The sequence below is a fragment of the Leptonychotes weddellii genome, chromosome 8 (assembly GCF_054177405.1).
Source record: "Leptonychotes weddellii isolate Sample4059 chromosome 8, ASM5417740v2, whole genome shotgun sequence".
Classification (NCBI taxonomy): Eukaryota; Metazoa; Chordata; class Mammalia; order Carnivora; family Phocidae; genus Leptonychotes; species Leptonychotes weddellii.
In genome coordinates this window covers 13,171,025-13,193,603 of record NC_138376.1, presented here as the reverse complement: position 1 = coordinate 13,193,603, position 22,579 = coordinate 13,171,025, and the positions used below count along the sequence as shown (strand labels likewise).

The window sequence follows — 22,579 nt, the reverse complement described above, 5'->3', positions numbered from 1 at the left end:
ATGAAAAGGAAGCCATTTTTACCTTCCAACTCTGTTCGGAACCGTTTTCATTTTAACTAGCTTCTCCCAAGTCCCCTGAGCTTTGTTATCAGACGGTCTTGTTGCACAAATATTTAGCTCCTGCGTAAGTTAAAGGCAGAAGAGAAACCAAACAGAGCTATATAGACCCAGGCTGCTCTCAGCTCCTGGTTACAGCTTGCTGCAGGACTTCACCAAAATTTCATCATGTGTTTCCAGCACATAAGAAATTCTTGAGAGTGTGCTGATACACCAATTAAAGATCCTGGTATTTTTGGCCCTCTGGGGCAGACAAGGAAAAGGGATTTATTTTATTATGAGAAACACTTTCTCGATTCTACTTAACTTTTGTTATTCAAAAGGGTATTTCAAAGTATTGCCAAAGAATAGGAACACCATGTTTGAGTTATCTGAACATGCTGGACGTACGTAGTCTAATGGGTGGTGTTTTACAGTGCATTTCTTTTCAATCCAGTGTGGATTTATTTAAAAAAAAAATCACAAAAATGCACTAGCTTCCCTGCCCTTCCCCCCACCCCTTCCAGCTTTTATGTATGAGCTGAGTATGTGGGATCACGTGGGTAGCTGTCTATGGCTTGATCAAGACTGCTGGCTTGCCTGGGGCCCAGTTGATCCTATTTCTGAGGTGTCTTGCTTCCCTGTCCATTCAGGAACCAAGAGTCCCTGAGTTCAGGCAGTCTGGACTTAAGGATGACTAGGTTGCAAGAACATAAGAAATGGAATAAGATAGGAGGAACGGTTTATGAGAACCACAATAAAAGAGAGAAAGAGGAAGGGTTGTATAGGGGGAAAAGGAATGAATTGACGGGTAGGAGACTTGAGCTTTAGGCAGGGTGACAATCTCATTTATTATCTGAACTGGGACTTTTTTGAGAGTGAGAGGGATTACTATGGATAAGTGTCCTGGGACAACAGGCACAGATAGAGATTGTCCTGGTATGGTGTGGCCACCACAGTTCTGGGCCACTAACTGTCTGTCTAACCTGCAGCAAGTCACTTAGTATCTCCGGGCCTCAATTTCTTGTAGTGCGCTCAGTGGTGGCAGAACCACCCACCAGCTGATGCGGGAAAATGAGTGTGTTAAGAAGTGGTTGGTTGTGACAGTAACCGAAGGCAGACAGCATTAGCATTCTGTGCCCTGAATCTGGGAATGCTAAATGTCCTGCTATGAGCCGTGAGATCACTCGCATGAGGAAGAGTCATCCCACCCAAAGTGTTAAAAGCATCCCCACTGAGAAACACAGAATGGGCTTTGAATTCTTATATATAAAGAATTATTAGACCCTGTAAGAGGGCTCCAGTCACACCAGACAACTTTCTATGGTGCCAGACCATTGGGCAGAATTTCCAGATGCCGCAGGTTAATTTGATAGCCCCTGGATAAAAGCCAAGAGCAGAAGTCACCCCAACTCATCCTCACCCCAAGATAAAGTATATGAAGTATTTTATGGGGTGGTTTTTCTTTTCTCTCAATGTCAACAGAATTGTTGAATAATTAATTGTCTTCATTTATTTGTGAGATGATTGACATTGTCCCTCAAAACAGAAAAGCAACTTGAGCTAAATCTAAACTGCAAGTATGCAGCTGACATAATGGAACTTTGTCTCTGCTTTGTCTTCTATGGTAAACCTGGACTTCTCCTGAGTTGGGTTCCATTCATTTCAGCAAGACGTGTGTAGCAAATAAACTTTTCACCAGTCTTCCCATGGAATGGTAGATTCAGCTTTACCATGAGTTAGTAGCCCCAGGGGGAGCAGGCCAAGGGCTCCCTCTCTAGGAGATGCCTCTTAAAAGGAAAGAGGTCATTGACAACACCCAAAGGAGGCTGTGGCCATAAATATTTCAGAATTTGGCTTCCTTAGTATCTTAAATAATGAAAAACATTTGCTTGTTTAAGACCTTTAATTCCACTAATCTTTGGATTCCACCTCTAGAGTCTTGCTTCAGAATTCCATGATGAGGTACAAGCATGATGTCATGGTCAGGAGCTATGCACACCGTGGACAGCCTTGCCTGGGTCAGAGAGAAGTGCTATGGTCTCAAGAGGCCCTAAGACAAATACGTACATGTGGCCTCGCGCATGTCAGAGACCTGTGTGAGGGCAAACATCTTTATGATTTTGGTCCTGGGAAGAGAGACCCAGCCTGGGATTAGAATTTACAGCTGTCAAGCTGCTGATGAGGCAGTAATGGCCATTTAGTGCATGAATGGCCACTATGGGAACAGGGGGCTTAGCACACCAGGCTGAAAATCTCAGAGTGAAGCCGGGGGGCAACCCCATTCACCTTTGCTGGAATAAGTTAACTCACCCATAATCTGTCCCTTGGGCCTTTTCTCTGCCTTCCTTTGGATTTATAGCCCTCCCTGCAGTTCTTTAGGGCTTTGACACACATGACAATTTAGCATTAAGGGAATTCTCAAGACCAGGGGAAGAATATCTTTCTTGGCTATAAACGTCACTCTGACATTCTTCTCATCTATAATATTTCAAGAGCACTTGAAATGTGCATGGCTTGCCCCCTGCAGAGTCCCCACCCTCTAAGAACTCACAACTTCCTGAACCTATCTTGCTCACAAGAGTGCTTACAGATGTCTCCCCCACCCCAAAGCATCAGCCAACTTTAATGCAGTAATTCTCAACTGGGAGCAGTTCTGTCCTTTAGGGGACATTTGTCAATGTCTTGAGACATTTTTGATGACAACAAGTGGGAGAGAGGTTTTATTAGCATGTAGGGGATAGAGGCCATCTAAATACCCTACAATGCCAGGGATGGCCCCCCATAATAAACAAGGATCCAGTCTACAATGTCAGTAGTGTCAAAGTTGAGAAATCCTGCATTAGGGCAGGAGTAGACCACCTCTGCATAGGCCAAGAAAGTAATTGTCTACACTTGCGCTATCCAATGGAACTTTTGGGATAATAGGAATGTTTAATATCTTCGCTGTCCAATATGGTAGCCACGAGACACATGTGGTTATTTAGCACTTGAAATGTGGCCAGTGGAACTAAGGAATTTTAAATTTTATTTAATTTTAATTAATTAAATTGTAATCATCCCATAGAGTTAATGACTACTATCCTAGACAGTGCAAGTCCATAAATGGAAGCTTAGAAGCACTGAGATAGCCTGCCCTAGCCAGTTATCTACTCTGCTCATTTATAATTAAAATTCCACAGTTGGGCACTCCTTCTTTAGCTAAGACTTTGACCCATATTGATATGACATTACCCTGAAAGGAAATGACCTTTCATTTATGAAAAGACCTGATGCTGATTTAATATGACTAATGCATTTGGAAGAAGTTCTGACAGGAACCCAGAGTGCTGAGCGCTCTGACCTGAAGGAAGGACACCATGAGACTGAGCAGCAGGCTTGGGGGAGATATCTAGAGTAACCTGGAGGATGTAACGTCATGGGCTAGAGGTAGCAATAGCAACCTTTGCTTACTTTAATCATCTAAATTCTGTTGTCAACAGAAGATAAATACTCAGAGTTCCCATTCAGACACATGTGTGGAAACCAGAGCCACAGGGCAGCAGACAAGACAAAGTATATGACAAAGACAAGCCTGTTTCTTTCTCCTCCATGTGCCTTTAGTGCTTTGGCCAAGTCTCCGAGCACTGAAATATTATGGTGCCCCCTCCCATATGGAAGCCCAAATAAAAGCAATACTTAACCACAGAACACAAAATGTTTTTTTTCCCCTTTGATCTGATTATAAAATTCTGGATAAATCCATCAAAGCCACTTGTTCTGATTTATGCTGCTGCCCCAAGCAAGTAAGTGGCTCCTTGTTAATCTGGCAGTTTTGGGGGATGGGTTTGAAGGCCTATTTTTATATAACCCATTAAATAGCTAGCTTTTTATACAGATTTGCAAAGATAGGATATTGTATACTCACTGTAAATATTTCTAGAGAAGTCACCAACCTCACTTGGTAAGTTACATCTATCCATATTTCTAGAGATCGGAGAAAAATAATAACTGGACTAAACCAAACCTTCTCTTCCTAAAGGTTCAATAGGGCTCAAACTGGAGTTCCTGGTGGCATCAACTTTGGTGATTCCCATGGCGAACAATGGAGATTGAATTGAAAGAGTAAGTCCTCCAAAATTATATCAGAGATGTGGGAATTTTGGTATAAGAAGAGCTAAAAAGCCCCAAGAATTCTTCTGTTCAGAAAGACAGAAGTTGAGAGAGATGCATGACCCAGAGAATAGATAGCTGTGAGCATTGACTTGTTCTCAGATCTCTAGTTGGTCTGAACCTAGCAGAGGTGAGAAGGGTGTGGAGGGGAAAGGTAGGTAAATTTAGGACAGTGAATGGAAGTTTTTTTTATCTTAGTTCATTCAGGTTATTATAACAAAAATACCTGGGATGCCTGGGTGGTTCAGTCGATTAGTGTCTGCCTTCAGCTCAGGTCATGATCCCAGGATGGAGATCATGGGATGGAGCCCCTGTCGAGCTCCCTGCTCAGTGGGGAGTCTGCTTCTCCCTTTCCCCCTCCCCCTGTTCGTGTTCTCTCTCTCTCTCAAATATATAAATAAAATATTTTTTAAAAATAACAAAAATACCATAGACTGGGTGTTTGCAAACAATTGAAAAATTATTTCTCATACTTCTGGGAGTATGAGGTTGGGAAGTCCAAGATCAAGGTACTGACTGGCATGCAGATTTGGTGTTTGACAAGAACCTCTTTTTGATTCATAGACATCTTCTTGCTATGTCCTCACATGAAGGAAGGACTCTCCTTTATAAGGGCACTAATCTCATTCGTGAGGGCTTCATCCCATGACTTAACAACATTCAAAGGCTCCATCTCCAAATACCATCACACTGGGGATTAGGTTTCAATATACGAATTGGGGCAGGGTTGGGGAAGGGAGGATGCAAACCTTCAGTCTTCAGCATTCTGTCCCATCCCCCTGAAATTTATATCCTCTTGCATACAAAATGCCTTCATTTTGTGACAATAGCCCCAAAGTCTTGACTTATTCCAGCAGCAATTCAGAAGTCTAAAGTCCAAAGTATTACCTAATGATCATCTAAATCAGATATAGGTGAGACTCAAAGTATAATTCATCGTGAGCCAGATTCCTCTCCAGCTGTGAATCTGTGAAATCAGACAAGTCATGTGCCTACAAAATACAGTGGTAGGGCAGGCATAGGACAGACTTCGCCTTTCCTAAGGAGAAAGAGCAAAGAAGAAAGTAGCGTCAGGTACCGGGCAAGCCCAAAATCTAATAGGGCAAACTACATTGAACCTTAAGCCTCAAAGATAATACTCTTTGGGCCAGTGCTCTGATTTTCAGCCCACTGGGGTGGCAACATCACCCCATGGCTCAGTGGGACAGCAGCCCCTCAGTGGCTCTTGGCTAGGGCTCCATGTCTGCCCCTTCCATAGTTCTCGGTCAAGCCCTGCTCCATCACAGTTCCCTTCCAAGTGACCCTGTCCATGCCACATTCGACTGGATGCAGCCCAAGCAGGGGACTCTCTGTGGGGACCCCCATCACTGAAGTACTGGGTGGGGGCTTCCTGCCTCACCTGGACCAGAGAGGTGGTCTCCTCTCTGAAATCCCTCTGCCCCCCAGGCCTGTGGTAGGAGTGGGATCCCTGATGACCTCTGACTTGCCTTCAGGGTCATCCTTTCATTGTCTTAGAGAACAGATGTGGCTTCTGTTGAGATGGCTGATCTATACTAACTTCCTCAAATCGTTGCTCGGCCACTCTTCCAGTGTTCTCGTTTTTTGCAATAGAAATAGACTGAGAGTTTCCTAAATCTCTAAGTCCTATTTTCTTTTTGCTTAACAATCTCATCTTTACTTTTTTTTTTTTCTCTTCTTGAATTTTACTATAAGCAGTTGGGAGGAGCCAAGCTGCGCCTTCCACACTTTGCTTAGAAATAGCTTCTGCTGGGACACCTGGGTGGCTCAGTCAGTTAAGCGTCTGCCTTCGGTTCAGGTCATGATCCTGGGGTCCTGGGACAGAGCCCCACATCGGGGTCCCTGCTCAGCAGGAGGCCTGCTTCTCCCTCTCCCACTGCCCCTGCTTGTGTTCCCTCTCTCGCTGTCTCGCTCTTTGTCAAATAAATAAATAAAACCTTAAAAAAAAAAAAAAAGAAATAGCTTTCGCTAATGTTGAATTTCATCACTCCCTCATACGACCTTCCATTACACTAGAACCTGAACACAATTCAGCCAAGTCCTTCACCAGTTTGTAACAAGGACGGCCTTTCTTCCAGTTTCCAATAACATATTCCTCATTTCCATCTGAGACCTCATCAGAATGGCCTTTACTGACCACGTTTCTGCTGACATTCTGCCCAGGGTTACTGATGTATCCTCTAAGAAGATGGAGGCCTTCTCTGCAATTCTCTTTTCTTTCTGAGCCCTGGCCAGAATCACCCTTAACGGCCCATTCATGGCAATGTTTGCTTTTTCTAGCATGCACCCCAAAGCTCTTCTCCCATCTGCCCATCACCTGCTTCCGGTGCTTCCACATGTTTGGGTATTTGTTCTAGCAGCACCCCACTTCTCAGTATTAATTTCTTAGTCCATTGGGGGTAGCTATAACAAAAATGCTGTATTTCTCAGTCCTGGAGGCTGGGAAGTCCAAGATCAAGGCAGATTTGGTGTCTGGTGAGAGCCCTCTTCCTGGTTCATGGACATATTCCCACTGTGTCCTTACATGCTGTAAAGGACAGGGGAGTGCTCTGGAATCTTTTATAGGAGCACTACTTCCATTCATGAGGGCTCTACTGACATGACCCAATCACCTTCTAATGGTCCACCTCCTAATACCGCCGCATTGGGGGTTAGCCTTCATCATATGAATGGAGGGGGCACACAGACATTCATTATATGGCAATTACTTAATATAGTAATAGTAGTGGCAGTATTGGGGGGGTGGTGATTTAAGAGTTATTCATCCCAATGCCAAATGCGGCAGAGATAAAGAGCTCAAAAGATGTTTAAATATAAAATGGCAGTTCCATAATGAATCCTTGATTAAAGAAGACTAGGATGTTTAAAGCTAATTTCTTGAGATAAGGGGACAGAGGGGCTCATCTCTTTCCCATCATGACGCCTGCGCCATTCTCCAAAGTGGAACACTGGACCGATCCTGCCACAAGTCTTTGGGTTTATCTCCCATGGCCATGCTTGCTAAACCTCATGACTGAGTTTGCAATTAAACCATAGTTGACACAAGCAGGTTTTATGCATTAATGCTGGAACAGCCTGAGAAACACAACACCTCCCTGGGTAGAAGTGGGAGCTTCCCTGTGGCAGCAGCAAGCCCAGACATATGGGGTGGGGGACTGCCGTCCAAATGCACTAATAGCTGTTTTTAAACTGATCCCCTCTAAGTCTTTAGAGTGTAATGGCTGATTATTGGGTCAACAAACATGAAAAGCTTTGTCACTGGCCCACGTTTGGACCAGAAGCAACATGTCTTTCATGAGCATTTAGGATGAAAGATAGAAGATGAATACAGAAAATGTTGGTAATAGTGAGCAGCACATGAGGGTCTTTTTAATGTGTGTTTGCCCTAAGAGAAAAAGCAGAGCAACAAGATCTATGAAATGTCCTTGATCTTTGTTCATCCCAGGCTTGTAAGCCCTGAGTTACCTTTGTGTTTCCATCACCAGACCTGTGGGGTGGTATTTCTAATCAGACTTCCAGGTTTTAGCTAAGTGAGATGATGACACTTATATGGAGTGGTTCAGTGGACACTGGTTCAAGGAATACTTCACTGAGTAGGAATTTGACCATATCATCCCCCTTCTTAAAATCCTTACAATTCATTAGTGTTCTCTATAACCTCCAGGATGGGGAGAAGGTCTCTCTGTCCACATGTACACTCTCACCTTTGCTCCCATCACACTTTCCCATTCTCCAAATACTCCATGTTCTCTTATAACTTCGTGCCCTCACACATGCTATTCTCTCAGAAATGTATGCATCTTCTCTGTGAAACCAACCTTGACAATCTTGAATTAGATTATCTTGTGCAGTCTGTGTTTAACTTCATTGTAGCACACACCATGTCTTATTGAAATTACCCCCCCAAACTTAACTGTGAGATCCTGAAGGCCAGGGGGTGGTGCAATCATCCTTGCTTTCCCAATGCCTAGCCCAGTGTCAGGCACAAAGGTAGCAGGTCAATAGACGGAATGGGTGAGTTTCAGTAAATTGGAAATGATAGAGACTTTTCCAACATAAGTGCATCCCATTCCGCATTTTCTCTTCGGCAGAATAGATACTATTAAAGCAGTTAATAGGTCCCTATATTAGCTCCACATAGTTAAGGATATAGTGTAAACCCCATCGCTTCCCTTAAGACAAATGAAAAGAGAAAGTAAGAACAGAAACAATTTATACACTTCAGGCAAAGAAGGAAGGAAGGAAGGAAGGAAGGAAGGAAGGAAGGAAGGAAGGAAGGAAAAGGGAAGGGGTAGAGGGAGAAAGGAGGGAGGTTTTCCTTCCCAAAGTTTACCTCAAATGCAAGAGAAGAGATTATTATATTTTGTTCTGAGGCTTGGTCCATGAACAAAAAAAAAAAGAAAAAGAAAGAAAGGAAAGAAAGAAAGGAAAGAAAGAAAGAAAGAAAGAAAGAAAGAAAGAAAGAAAAGAAAGAAAGAAAGAAAGAAAGAAAGAAAGAAAGAAAGTGACAGAATACATTATGTTCCATCCATGAGATTAGAAGAGGGATGTTTTTCAGCTCCCAATCCTTCAAAAGACACAAGTTGTACTTCAACTAGAAACATTTTCTAAAGCCGCTCAGGAGTGTAGGAGTTGCATTAGATAATGGAAAGCAAACTGAACCTAACCTGAAGTGCCTGATTAATTAGTCTGTTTATTTCCCAACACCTCCCCTTTTCATTCTTCAGGGATTAATAAGCTTTATTATTCACCTCCATTGGACTTACGGTATCTTACCTATATAAATGCCTGTCTTGGAAAGAACCACTCCTCCTCCACCTCATCTTGCTGTGGATAGCCCAAGGGAGTGCTAAGACAAACAAATGCTCCCAGGATGTGGGGAAGACATCAGGTGAGTGACAGGTGCAGAGGCCGGGCCAGGGCCACACAGCCTGGAGAGGTTTTCCCTCCTGGCAGAGAAGGCTGTCTCCACTATCTTCTCTCTGAGATTGCTCATCAAGTGCCGCTGGGATTTGGGCAGCCCGCAGCTGTGTTTAGGAATACATTTGCTTTATCTCTCACATCCTTTGAGGATTTCATTGCAGGCCATTTTATCCACTTTAATGAATGCTCTGGCAGTTTCTGAACATGGGGCTGTGTCTGCATGCCCTGAGCGGTGATTATGTTCACTGTCGTTGAGACTGAATGGAACATATAGTCACATACCCTTTCACCATGTCTTTTTCAGATGACATAACCTTCATTTCGGGTCATAATGACAAGCAGATGGCCAAGGAGAGAAAGGTTTTAGCTCAAAAGTTGGGGTTGCCCAGTTTTCCTCCTTTCCCTCATACCCCATCAGCTAATCAGTCACCTCCTGCTGCTATTTAGAATTCTCTAACAGTTTTTGAATCTGGCTAAATAAATATGGCATATCGATTAGAAATCAAGTTGTACAAAGTTAATGAAATAGAGACATATGATCTATAAAGTGGAAAAAGCAGATTATAAAATAGTTTGAGTAAATGACTACATATATGTGTATATATATATATATATATATATATATATAGAAAAGAGCCTAATTGCATATGCACCTAAAAATAATAATGCTTACTCTTGGAGTGGAATAAAGGATCATTTTATTTAATTAATTTATTTATTTTTAGGTAGGCTCTATACCCAGCATGGAGCCCAACGTGGGACTTGAACTCACAACTCAGAGATCAAGACCTGAGCTGAAATCAAGAGTCGGACACTTAACTGACTGAGTCACCCAGGTGGCGCATGGATCATTTTAATTTTATTCCATGTACATTTATAATTTTTTCCAAATTATTTACATTGAGCATGTACTAATTTATAATCTGAAAAATTAATACAAAATGTTAAGAAAATGAATGAATGCGTGCAAAGAGGGGAAAGTGAGTATTCCCTATGTGTTCTATTCCTGTCGCCACTACCAGTTTATTGCTCATTTTTTTCTCACCTAGAAAATTCTCCTTGCATGGCACCCTCTCTTTAATCTCTCCCACCCTTAATTCATTCTCTCTCCTAAAGGTCTTCCTGAAAGAAAATCTGACCAAGTGGCTCCCCTAAATCCTCCAGGGTTTCCTGTAGGACAAAGGAGTCCAAAATCCTTGCGCTGAAGATTAAGACACTTCAGAAGCTTGTCTGCACCCGAGGTTCAAATCCAACTCCTGCGTCTCCATCCTGGTCACCCGAAGTCTGGGCCTCTCTTGATGTGAGCACCCCATCCCCTGAGACTCTCCCCTCCCCCTGCCTTCACCCACATCATTTGCTCTCTCAGCCTTCAAGAGTCAGCTCTTGTGTCACTTCTCACAGAAAGCCTTCCCTGGCATCTCTAGGTAGAGTTAGGGGTTTTCTGTCTTGTTCATATCTTCATGCTAGCATTTTCCACAGCAATGTAATTATTACATTAGGCATCTCTTTTCTCCACCTGAAGGGCAAGAGGATCTCTGTCCTCCTCTGTGATCAGCTCCCAGGGCGGTGTCACACACTACTATTGGTGCTTAATAGACATTGTGGAGTGAATATACCCTTAGCTGGTGTGGCTGGAGGAAGGGAGGAGAAGGAATCTGAACTTATTTTCATTCATTTCCTGCTCTGACTGTGGAAGCCGTGATTCTTAGTTAACTAAGTTTAGGCTCTCTCTTTCCTCAGAGGAGTGTAATACATGCTAAAATTTTAAGGTATTTGATCATTCAGCATTTATCCACTTTCTCCATTTGGGATATGAGGACATGCATCCCATTGCAAAATACTTTCCCTCTGTAAGCAATCTAATTCTGGATAAGTGAAATGTTACTTGGTGTTGGGGGTTGAATTGTGCCCCCACAAAATTCATATGTTGAGGTCCTAAACCCCCAGTGTCTCAGAATATGACCTTATCTGGAAATAGGGTTGTTGCAGATGTAATTAGTTAAGTTAAAGTGAGGTCATTAGGGTGGACCCCTTAATCCATGATGACTAATCCAATACAATGTCCTGGTAATAGGGAGAGATTTAGACAAACAGACACATAGGCGCACACAGGCAGAATGCCCTGTGAAGATGAAGGTGGAGATTGCGATAGGGCTTCTATAAGCCAAGAAATGCCAAGAATTGCCAGCAAACCACCGGAAGTTAGGGGAGAGGCACAGCTTCTTCCCCAGAGCTCTCAGAAGGAACCAGCCCTGTGGACATCTTGATCTCAGACTTTAAGGCTCCGGAACTGTGAGATAATAAACTTCTCTTATTAAGCCACTCACTTTGTGGTCCTTTTTTTAAAAGAGCATTTCTAGTTAACTAATATACCCAGGGACCCTGGTGACAATCAGAGGGGGGGGACCCAAATATCAGAGAGGAGGATTATATCCTAAATATCATCTCTCAAACTATCATTGTGGTAGCCAGCATCTGGCATGATTATGGCTCCTTTTGCAAATAAGAAAAGGAAGGTCCTATTCTAGCTGTTTTAAAAATTAAACTGTGGGTATCATTTTCTTTTCCCCTATACTTTTTCATTTTTTTCAACTGAAGAAAACAACTTGTCTGAATTTAGGTATATATAGAACTAAAATCAAAAGACGCAGAAGGATAGACTGAAAAAGAAGTCCCCTGCTTCCTATCAGTCCCCTCCACCTCGTTCCCCTCACTGGAGGAAACCTCTTTTATGTCTGTGCATATATATATATATTTCACTTTTTACACAAGTGATCATATATTTTAAACATTATTCTGACTTAACTTTATCACATAATTGTGGATATGGGAGCTAATTCTTTAGTAGAATATACAAACATGCCTCATTCTTTTGATGACTGCATGGTGTTTTTTTGATAGATATTTTGTGCCTGTTCTTAATGAATTTTTAGCTGACTTTTCTCAATCAAAATAAACAGGAAGCATTCCCAAAGTTTCCTTCACAGCCCGGCTGAGCCTGCCCACTGCTCTTATCCCATTAAAGAGATGGATATTCTCTTTGCCACCAGAGGTTGGTAAATATGCTTTAAACCCTGTGAAAAGTGGACTTAAGTTTTATAAAAGTGTCTCTAAAGCAAAGCAGCTTATGTTTGGTGTGGGACTGGCCCTGCTGGCCCACTAGATCCTATGTCATCAAATTTTTCTCCTCTGTGGGCTATGCTAGAAAGGCTCAATTGGATACATGTTGGGCCAGATAAAATGTGAGATCACCATGAATTAATCAAAACCTTTGAGTAATGTATCCATTACCTTCCTGTGACCCATGTGTCATCATTCATTTCCCAAATGCTACTGCACTGGGATTTTAGGACTCATCTGAGTTCTCTCTGCTTGCATTTTTTTTGAACCTTTCCTAAATTCTCACAGAGATAAATGGTAGATGCTTCTGGTTCAATAAGACTCTGCTTGCATTTGTCATCTAATTTCCCAAAATAAGTTAATAGAGTCATTCATTTGTAATGTAACTGTATCTTATTTTATGTGGTTGATTCTGAGTGTGAGCTTAAGGAGGTAATGGCCATTACTAACTCATTATTTTTCACATTGAGTCCAAGAAGCTCTTTATACATTCACCATGGCCAAAATTCGGATGAGTTTCAGAAGTCATACTTGCATGGAACATCATCCCCAGTAGGTCTGTGACTTTCAAATAGGCCAGGCAGCACATGTGTGTGATATACATTCCATTCTTTTCCAGAGTACCCATCCCATTCATCATTCAAAGTCTTAACTGATTGCCTCCCAGAAGTCTTCAAAGATCCCCCCAATGGAATGAATAGGTTTCCCCCTTATTTAAGAGTTGAAATGTATATCTCTACTTAGCTCTTATTTCCTTCAGTGTTGTTTTAAGATATTGTTTCCATGCTAGTTTCCTTTACTGAGCTGCAAATAGGCCTTGAGGACAAGAACTATGCCTCTCATTCATAGCAGGGAGATCAGCCAATGTCTATTTTTTTTTTTAAGATTTTATTTATTTGACAGAGAGAGACATAGCAAGAGAGGGAACACAAGCAGGGGGAGTGGGAGAGGGAGAAGCAGGCTTCCCGCAGAGCAGGGAGCCCAATGCGGGGCTCGATCCCAGGACCCTGGGATCATGACCTGACCCGAAAGCAGATGCTTAACGACTGAGCCACCCAGGCGCCCCTCAGCCAATGTCTATGGTGAAGAGATGATCATCACACATTCAAATTATCAGATAGTAATAGTTTTCATGTATGGAGCACTTACTTAATACACATAAGTCATCATTGAAAGAACTGTACATGAATTATCTAATTTAATTGTCTTAATATCCTTTGTATGATATTATCATCTCCTTATTATAGAAAGAGAGACATTTTAAGCCACTTGCCTGAAGTCATATAGCTAACTTGGCTGTAGACACTTAGGCACTAAGATGCCGAGCCCTAAAGTCTACAAAATTGATAAAAATCCAGCCATCAAACTTGTGTAGTATAGAATTTTAATTAATTTGCAAGTTTAGTCAATTGAGTATTTCAATGGGCTTCCAATTACATTTCCTGCCTTTTTCCTTGTTCCCTTGTGTTTGTCCTAGGGGTCTGTTCTCAATAGACAGTGTGATCCCGTGCTAACACAAATTAGTTCTTGGGCCCCAAACTTCTCAATGACTTCCATTTCACAAGAGTAAAAGCCAGAATCCTCATAATGGCTTATTAGGCTAAACCAGTTCTTTTCCCACGCTGTAACCTCTCCAGCCCTATTTCTTGCTCTCTCCTTTGCTCACTGTACTCCAGTCAAGTTGCTTCCTTGCTGTTCTACTAACAAGTCAGGTGTGCCTCTGTCTCACAGCACTTCTTACTGGTTTTCCCTCTCTCTGAAACTGTCTTCTCCCAAAATATTCTTCATCTTCTTCAAATTGTTACTTAAAAGGAAATTTCTTAGGCTCCTGACCATGATCAAGTAACTGATTTCAGACTAGCTCATCTTCTATATGTAATTAGGGAACTGGACAATATATGTGAGGTAAAATCATTTTCAGACAATGGAAAAGAAACAGTACAAGATGTCAGCACCTGGAAGAAGGGAGCATGAGGTGAGCTGCCTAGAGAGCCAAATTTGAGCAAAGGACAGTAGGCAAGGATCAGAGTTCAAGGCAACTGAAATAGCTGGAATCTGTGCAGGGAGAAATCCCTGGAGCTCTATGTATATGAGTGGCAAGGCCCTTCATGGGTCCATGGTTGAGGGCTGGACTATACATGTACAAACCACCTAAGGCTTACCAAACACCGGCTACTATGGGTTTGAGATTGAGGCAAATGTAAGAAAGGTTGAGCAGTTCTGGAGGTAAATGTGTGAGTATTTAAACTTAATTGAAGAAAATGAAATGAAATTTAAAATTCAGCTCTTTAGTCATACTCAAGTGTTCAATAGTTGCCACCATATTGTATGGTGCAAATGCAGAACATTTCCCTCAGTGCAGAAAGTTCTACTGAACAGTGTTGATCTCGAGGATCTACAGTGTAAAATTCACAGTGTCCAGTAGTCAATCATAAATTGCTAGACATACAAAAAAATACTAATCAGGATCATGTCTTCCCCAATAAAAAATAAAAGCAGTCAAAAGAAACTGATTCTAAGATTGACCAAATGTTGGACTTAGTAGATAAAGACTTTAAAATATATATGTTAATATATATGTTTTATAACATATATTCAAAGAATTAAAAATATACCCATTAATTTTTTTGAAAAGGTCCTAATAAATGAGGAGTGAATAAATAAGGAATCTTAGCAGAGAAATGGAAACCATAAAAAGAACCACATGGAAATTTTAGAATTATGCAAGACCTAAAGTGAGTCATTCACTAAGGGGCTTGAGATGGTGGAAGAAAGACTCATTGAGGTTGGAGACAGATCAGTAGAAATTATCGAAGAGAGAAAAAAAATATTAAGGAGAAATGAACAGAGGGTCAAGAACCTGTGGAATAGTATCAAACAGTTTAACACATGTGCGATTGGTGTCCCAGAAAAAGAAAGTGAGAACAGAAAAATATCTGAACAAATAGTGGCCAAGAACATCCCAAAAGTTTTGAAAAATGACTTACAAATCCAAGAAGCTCAAGAAGGATAAAGATAAAGAAAACCCCACACAGGTACATCATAGTCAAGCCACAGAACACTAAACATAAAGACAAAATCTTGGAAGCAGTCAGAGAAAAAAGACACAGTACATACAGGTGCACAAAGTTAAGAATTGTTGATTTTTCATCAGAAAAAATAGAGGCTAGAATACAATAAAACAACATCTTTAAAGTGTTGGATGAAAAATTCTGTATTGAAAAATTCCGGAATTCTGTATTGAACAAAAGTATTCTTCAAAATCGAAGGTCGAATAAAGACATTTTCAGATAAACAAAATCTGAGAAAATTAATTATTGGAAGATCTGAACTACAAAGGATGTCCTTTAGTCCTTAGGAAAATAATGCCAGCAGAAACTACAGAGAGAAGGAAAAGTACCAGAAATAATAAATAATTGAATAAGCCAGTTGTGGCACTTTCATACAATGGACTAACACTCAGTAATAAAAAATAGTAACTATTAGTAAGTGCAATAACATGGATTAAAGTGAATCAAAGAAGCCACATACAAAAGATTGTCATGTTGTATGATTCCTGTTATATGACATTCTAAAATAGGAAAAACTAATAATATAGTGATATAAATAATATCTGTGGTATCTTGTGGTGGGGGTTTGGCATTGACTATCAAAGAGTGAGGGAACTTTCTAGGAGGATGGAAATTTTCTATAGCTTAATTAGGTATTAAATGAATATATTAGTCAAAAGTCATCAGTCTGTACACTTAAAATGTGTGCATTTTATAACAGATAAATTATAGATTAATAAGGTAGGTTAAAAATTTTTTAAGTTACCTTCTCTGTGAGATTTTGCCTGAGCACCCTTTTTAAAACTGCTCCCTTTCATTAGTTTTCTCTGTAGTATGTATCACTAACACAGTAGACATATTTTTAAAATTTAAATTAAATTTAATGTTTTTATTGAATAGTTGTAAGTATAGTTTTTTTATTAACATATAATGTATTATTTGTTTCAGGGGTATAGTTCTGTGATTCATCAGTCTTACACAATTCACAGCGCTCACCATAGCACATACCCTCCCCAATGTCCATCACCCAGCCACCCCATCCCTACCACCCCCCTCCCCTACAGCAACCTTCAGTTTGTTTCCTCCTGAGATTAAGAGTCTCTTACAGTTTGTCTTCCTCTCTGGTTTTGTCTTCTTTCACTTTTTCCTCCCTTCCCCTATGATCCTCTGTCTTGTTTCTCAAATTCCTCATATCAGTGACATCATATGATAATTGTCTTTCTCTGATTGACTTATTTCACTCAGCATAATACCCTTTAGTTCCAACCACGTCGTTGCAAATGCAAGATTTCATTTTTTGATGGTTGCATAATATTCAATTGTATATAGATAATACCACATCTTCTTTATCCATTCATCTGTTGATGGACATCTTGGCTCTTTCCACAGTTTGGCTATTGTGGACATTGCTGCTATAAACATCGGGGTGCACATATCCCTTCAGATCCCTACATTTGTATCTTTGGGTAAATACCCAGTAGTGCAATTGCTGGGTTGTAGGGTAGCTCTATTTTCAACTTTGTGAGGAACCTCCATACTGTTTTCTAGAGTGGCTGCTTTCCCACCAACAGTGTAGGAGGGTTCCCCTTTCTCCGCATCCTCGCCAACATCTGTTGTTTCCTGACTTGTTAATTTTAGCCATTCTGACTGGTGTGAGGTGTTATCTCATTTTGGTTTTGATTTGTATTTCCCTGATGCCAAGTGATGTTGAACACTTCTTCATGTGTCTGTTGGCCATTTGGATGTCTTCTTTGCAGAAATGTCTGTTCATGTAGTTGTAAGTACAGTTTTATTGTATAGTTGTAAGTATAGTTTTATTTTATAGTTGTAAGTATAGTTTTATTGTATAGTTGTAAGTATAGTTGAACACTATATATTTTTTTATCTTGTTTTATCTTCCCTTTTAGAACGTGGCTACCAGGTGGGCAACGACTTTGCTCCTTTCTTTCATTGCTGTGAACATTGCCAACAACAGTACTTGGCACATAATACCTGCCCAGTAAATGCTACATGGATGAATAATGAATACACATATGAATGAATTGACTTTCTTTACAGGTATCAAAAGTAAGACCGTGTATGTAAGCTAAAGTAATGCTACACTAGTATGTCCTGAATCTCGGGACACCAGATTTTAATCTAACTCCCAACAAGAAGGCAAGAAACATGAGTGAAGAAGGTATTACATGTAGACTAAACACATGTGTAGGTAGTTGGCATGCCATGTGAGATACTTGGCCTGGTCTCTCCATAAATGAACTATGGATGTTTACAACCAGTACAACCTCAGATGTTTTTCTGTACTTTACCCACTAGAAGATAGAGGTGCATATAACCAAGGAATGAGGATAATAAAGGGGAGGGAAGTGGGGTTTTAATTGGCAGAGACAGGGGTGGGTGGCCTGCTGTTTATCATCCCAAGACCTGCCACCTCAAGGTTTCTTTCTGTTTTTGTTTTTGTCTTGTTCAGGGAATTAGTAGGTGTAAAGTCTCTTAAGTGTGTAGATCTTGTGACATCTGGGCCTGGCCCATCTCTGGCTACCAACAAGTGCTGATAAGCACTTAGGTTTTTGTTTTTGTTTTTTAAGATTTATTTATTTATTTGAGAGAGAGAGAGAACACGGGGGGAGGGGCAAAGGGAGAGGGAGAGTCCTAAGCAGACTCCACACTGAGCACAGAGCCTGACTCGGGGCTCATCCCAAGACCCTGAGATCACGGCGTGAGCTAAAACCAAGAGTTGAGGCGCCTGGGTGGCTCAGTTGGTTAAGCGTTTGCCTTCGGCTCAGGTCATGATCCTGGAGTCCCGGGATCGAGTCCCGCATCGGGCTCCCTGCTGAGCGGGGTGTCTGCTTCTCCCTCTGCCCTCTTCCCTCTCGTGCTCTCTGTCTCTCATTCTCTCTCTCTCTCAAATAAATAAATAAAATCTTTAAAACCAAGAGTTGGATGCTCAACCGACTGTACCACCCAGGCTCCCCACTGGTAAGCACTTGTGATGGACATAATATTGGAATATGAATTTGACCTCAGTTCCAAAGATTCAGGCACCTCGGTTAGCCTCAAATTTCAGACAAGTGAGAAAAACCCACCTAGTTCTCTTCTTATTGGAAGGTCCACTTTATTGAAGATATTTACCTTGAAGAGAGAGTTCTCCTTCAAGGTAGGGAATGTATAGGAGGGGGTATACATAAAGTATCAAGAGCATCCTGCTCCTCTCCTGAGCATCATACCTTTCCAAAGAAAATAGCAATTTGGATTCCTAGTTTCAGGTAAGGGCATGTTTATTTCATAGTTGATAAAATAAGATTCCAACATGCAGTGCTATCTGGATGGCTCTGAGAGCCATGACCTCAGTGCCACCTCCTCCAAGGCAAACTCCAACTTCACTCTACTCTGACTTCCACAGCACCTAGATCACATAGCACACATTCCAGCACTTGACCATGGTCTGCCCTGTCATTGGCCAATATTGTACCTCCTACACCCACCCCCACATAAATATCAGTCTCACCAGCTCCAAAATTCAGAAAACGAGTACCTCGTCTCCCACTTTATTTTTATCATTAAACAACAGCAACACATTTCTTCTCTTCTTTTTTACATGCCCCCCTCAACTCCTATCCCTGCCCCCATTAGAGAGTTAGTGCTCAAAGAAACTGGAGATTGGGACTCAGGGTCTGGGAGTGGAGGGGAATATTCATACTTCTCATTCCGTGTCCCTCTGATTACTAGAATTATAAGTCCCAGCAGTCAGCCCTTTCAATGGAAAGGAGAGGAATCTGAAAGCATTCTTGGGGAAGTAGTGAAGGTATGAAAGAAGAAAGATATTTTGTAACAGATCTTCTTGTCTGAAATAGGGTGATGGGGAGGGGGGCCTGGAAAGGGGAACCAAGATGAGGCACAATGGAAAGGGGGTGAAATCCACCTGAGGGAATATTTAAGATTTACAGGGAGTTGCTGGGAGAGGGCGGGTAGGAGGTGGAGAAGATGAGCCTATGGGTGCTTTGAACCCAAGCCAAGAAAACTGAGTAACAAGAGACCATGCATTTGTGACTATTTCGACAGTATGCAGCTTTGGACAGTGTGAGGGAATTTCAGGGTTCATGTTACTTGTGTATGGAGTTATCTTGATCCAGCATAGCAGTAGATGTGATGGAGAAGCAAGCACCAAGACAGCAGGTGTGTGTGTGTGTGTGTGTGTGTGTGTGTGTGTGTGTGTGTGCATGCTGCATTTGGAGACCTTACCAGAGGTCTTCTCTTCTCCTGCCAACTTTGGCTCTGTACGTGAAGTGAGGATCTGTCTCCTCCCCTACTGTCACAGCCACAGAAGGTGATGATTTCATTTCCAGGTAAACCTCAGACCACCCTCAGAGCCATCCAGATAGCACTGCATGTTGGAATCTTATTTTATCAACTATGAAATAAACATGCCCTTACCTGAAACTAGGAATCCAAATTGCTATTTTCTATGGAAAGGTTTGATGCTTAGTCCCCTTTCCCCAACTACCAAGTTTCCAAAGAGACTTTCTGATGGCGAGATTATCTTCTTTTCAACCCCACAAACAGGTGTAGAGGATTTCTGTCTGAGTAGAAAGTACACAATGCATCATACATTGGTTGTAAATACCAGTACAATACTAAGCAAAGCAGCACTACTGAAAGCTATTTTTATCTGAGATCAAAAGGCCAAGCCACTGTGATGGATAAGGGCATAACCAATCTCCAAGCTCATCTTGTACCACTTTCCTCAGCTCAGGCCCTCCAGCCCCACTGGCCTCTTGCTGTTTCTCAAGCACAACTTCTGCATTTGTTCTCTGCCTGAAGGCTCTGACCCCAGCTCTCCAGGGTTATGGCTTCTGAGACCTCCATATCTAAAGTGTTTCTTACCCTACATCACCCACTTTCAGCTTCCTGATGGCACTCGCCACTCTTGATGTGATCTAGTATATCTATTTATTTATTTGGCTTATTTGTGTCTTTATCATTAGAATATAAGCTCCATGAGAACAAGGACCTTATCCATCTTTTCCAGCACTAAAGACACTGTCTGGCCCACAAAAAGTATTCAAAAAATGCTCATGGAATAAATAAACATGCTCATTGGTATAATATTTGTATTTTTTATGTTACATAGAAGGTATTTTTTCTGCACTGGGTACTGATTCAGCAGACTCTCCCAGGCCTACTATTCTATTCAATGATGGGGACAGTCTTTGAAAGACAAAAGAATGAGGGGACCTTAACTGTTAAGGACCCAGTGAAACAGCAATACTCTTTATTAAAGAATCAAATGTCTGTGGTTCACTTTTGTTGTGTGGTCATAAGAAGGCTCCAAGGCCCCCCCACATGAGTTCAAATCCCTTCTGTTTACTGGGTAGACTGAATCTTATTATGATGCACACACTAGAATTTGCAGGCAGAGAGGGCTTGCTCTCTTTGACTTATCTCTGTAGTTTCTCTTTGTGGCCAGTATGACTCTCCTCGGGGGACAAGATTAAGGCTGGGAGCACTGGTGTTGCAGAGGAGATCTGGCCTGTTTGCAAACTGAGCAGCTACCACCTCTGCTTTTCAAGGCTCCTCCACTTGCTTTGATTACTTGCCCATTAGCTGTTGCAGGCAGCAGTTTGTAGATCCCAGCTTCTGGGTCCTCATGTAGAGAAGGTGTGAAAACCTTTTTTTCTCTGTGGGAGCTCACACTCAGCCAGCTTCAGAGCCCAGAGCTATTGAATTAGGGCTGACCCAAAGCTGAATTGTGAAGGGTCAATCAATCTTTTCTATCCCTCGTCTTCACAACTGCATTTCCATGTCTCAGTCCCTTCCCTTGGCCCTTCGCAGATCTCCGTTTAGGTTAAGGGGCCCCCAGGGCATGGCTTGGCCAGCCTGCTTTGCCCAGCCCAGCCCATCTCTCCCTCCACCCCCTTGCCTCAATCCAGGGTGCACCCCCTCCACCAAAGGGTCAGGGCTGGGAGGTGCAACGTGAGGAGGGATACTGGGGGGATGAAGATGGGGATTCCTGGCCACTTCTTTTTATCTTTGTGAACAGCAGTTCTGGGCAAATCACTTCTTTCTGAGACTCAGTTTATTTATTTGTAAATCTATGATTAAACCCTCAGTTTATCTAGCTCAGAGCATCTCTAGGTTCAAAAGAGATAACAGATGGTGTACACACTTAAACTCTTACCTGAACTTCTAAAACTGAGATCACACTAGAACTGTTTAGAAGTAAATGGTTCACGGCTCTTCAGGAGCTAGTCTGGGCAACACAGATTGATCTACAAAATAATAAACTCAGTTGATAGCTCTTAATGGCCAAAGTGGCTTTAAGGGTTATACCATTTAGGTAATGTATTTTCATTTACATCCAATCTCTTCAAGTAAATGCAATCTTAAGGAGAAAGCATTTAAGGTGAAGATTTCAGGTGTCAGGCTGACCTCTAGAGGCAATACCTTGAGGGAGAAGGGGCAGTTAAACACTCAAGTCCTAGTTTTGATCATTGTCCTCTAAGCCCATACACAAAGCTGAGCCATGCAAAGTCTCCTGTAATTTGGACAGACCAAAGATGGTCTCAGAGGTTACCATCACCTTTACACAACTAGTTATTTTGCAACTCTTGCCTCATCAAAACAATGTTTTTCTCTTGGCTTGTTTTCTCTTTCAGGTAGCCTGACTACAAATTGCAGAGACCAGGCAGACCTGGGCAACCCCAAACAGAAGTCGTGTCATCTGGCTTTGGCAACTTCCTCTCCTCTGTGACTGTGAGAACAGAAATAGAGACTCACAGACTCTCGGAGTAGATGGGAACTTAGAGGTCAGTGGGCCTGGACTTCCTCAATGCTGCCAGTCAGTTGATATGCCTATAGAACACCTACTCTGTGCCAGATGCTGGAATGGGTGCTGGAGGGGGTAGGACCAAGGTGCTGAACAAGACACTCTGGCTAACCCCGTGGAGGAAGGCAGGGAGGCAGATGAGAGGTTGGGATGCCCAGATAAATATAGTGAGGTTGAACGCTCATACTCATGCACGGAATGTCACCCAAGGTGGGGGAATCAGAAAAGGCTTTTCAGAAGAGGTGGAATTTTTTGTTTTGTTTTGTTTTTTAAGTAGGCTCCATGCCCAGGGCAGAGCCCAATGCAGGGCTTAAAGCCAGGACTCCAAGATCAAAACCTGAGCTGAGATCAAGAGTCAGATGCTCAACTGACTGAGTCACCCAGGCACCCCAGGAAAAGTGGAGTCCTGAAGGAAGAAAAGGAGTGAGCCAGAAGAAGATCAAAGGCGGGGGTG

At 41.9% G+C, this 22,579-nt stretch overlaps 1 protein-coding gene and 1 long non-coding RNA gene across 3 annotated transcripts in view; one reads left to right on the top strand and one right to left on the bottom strand.

Annotated features, from left to right (window-relative positions):
• NEDD9 (neural precursor cell expressed, developmentally down-regulated 9) overlaps nt 1-22,579 on the bottom strand; it is a 201,637-nt gene that overhangs the window by 124,584 nt on the left and 54,474 nt on the right. The gene's annotated exons all lie outside the window — the stretch shown is intronic.
• LOC145722943 (uncharacterized) lies at nt 8,865-22,334 on the top strand. Its single transcript, XR_014147517.1, has 4 exons — nt 8,865-9,097; nt 10,246-10,429; nt 17,207-17,357; nt 21,956-22,334. It is a non-coding gene; the product is annotated as an uncharacterized LOC145722943 (long non-coding RNA).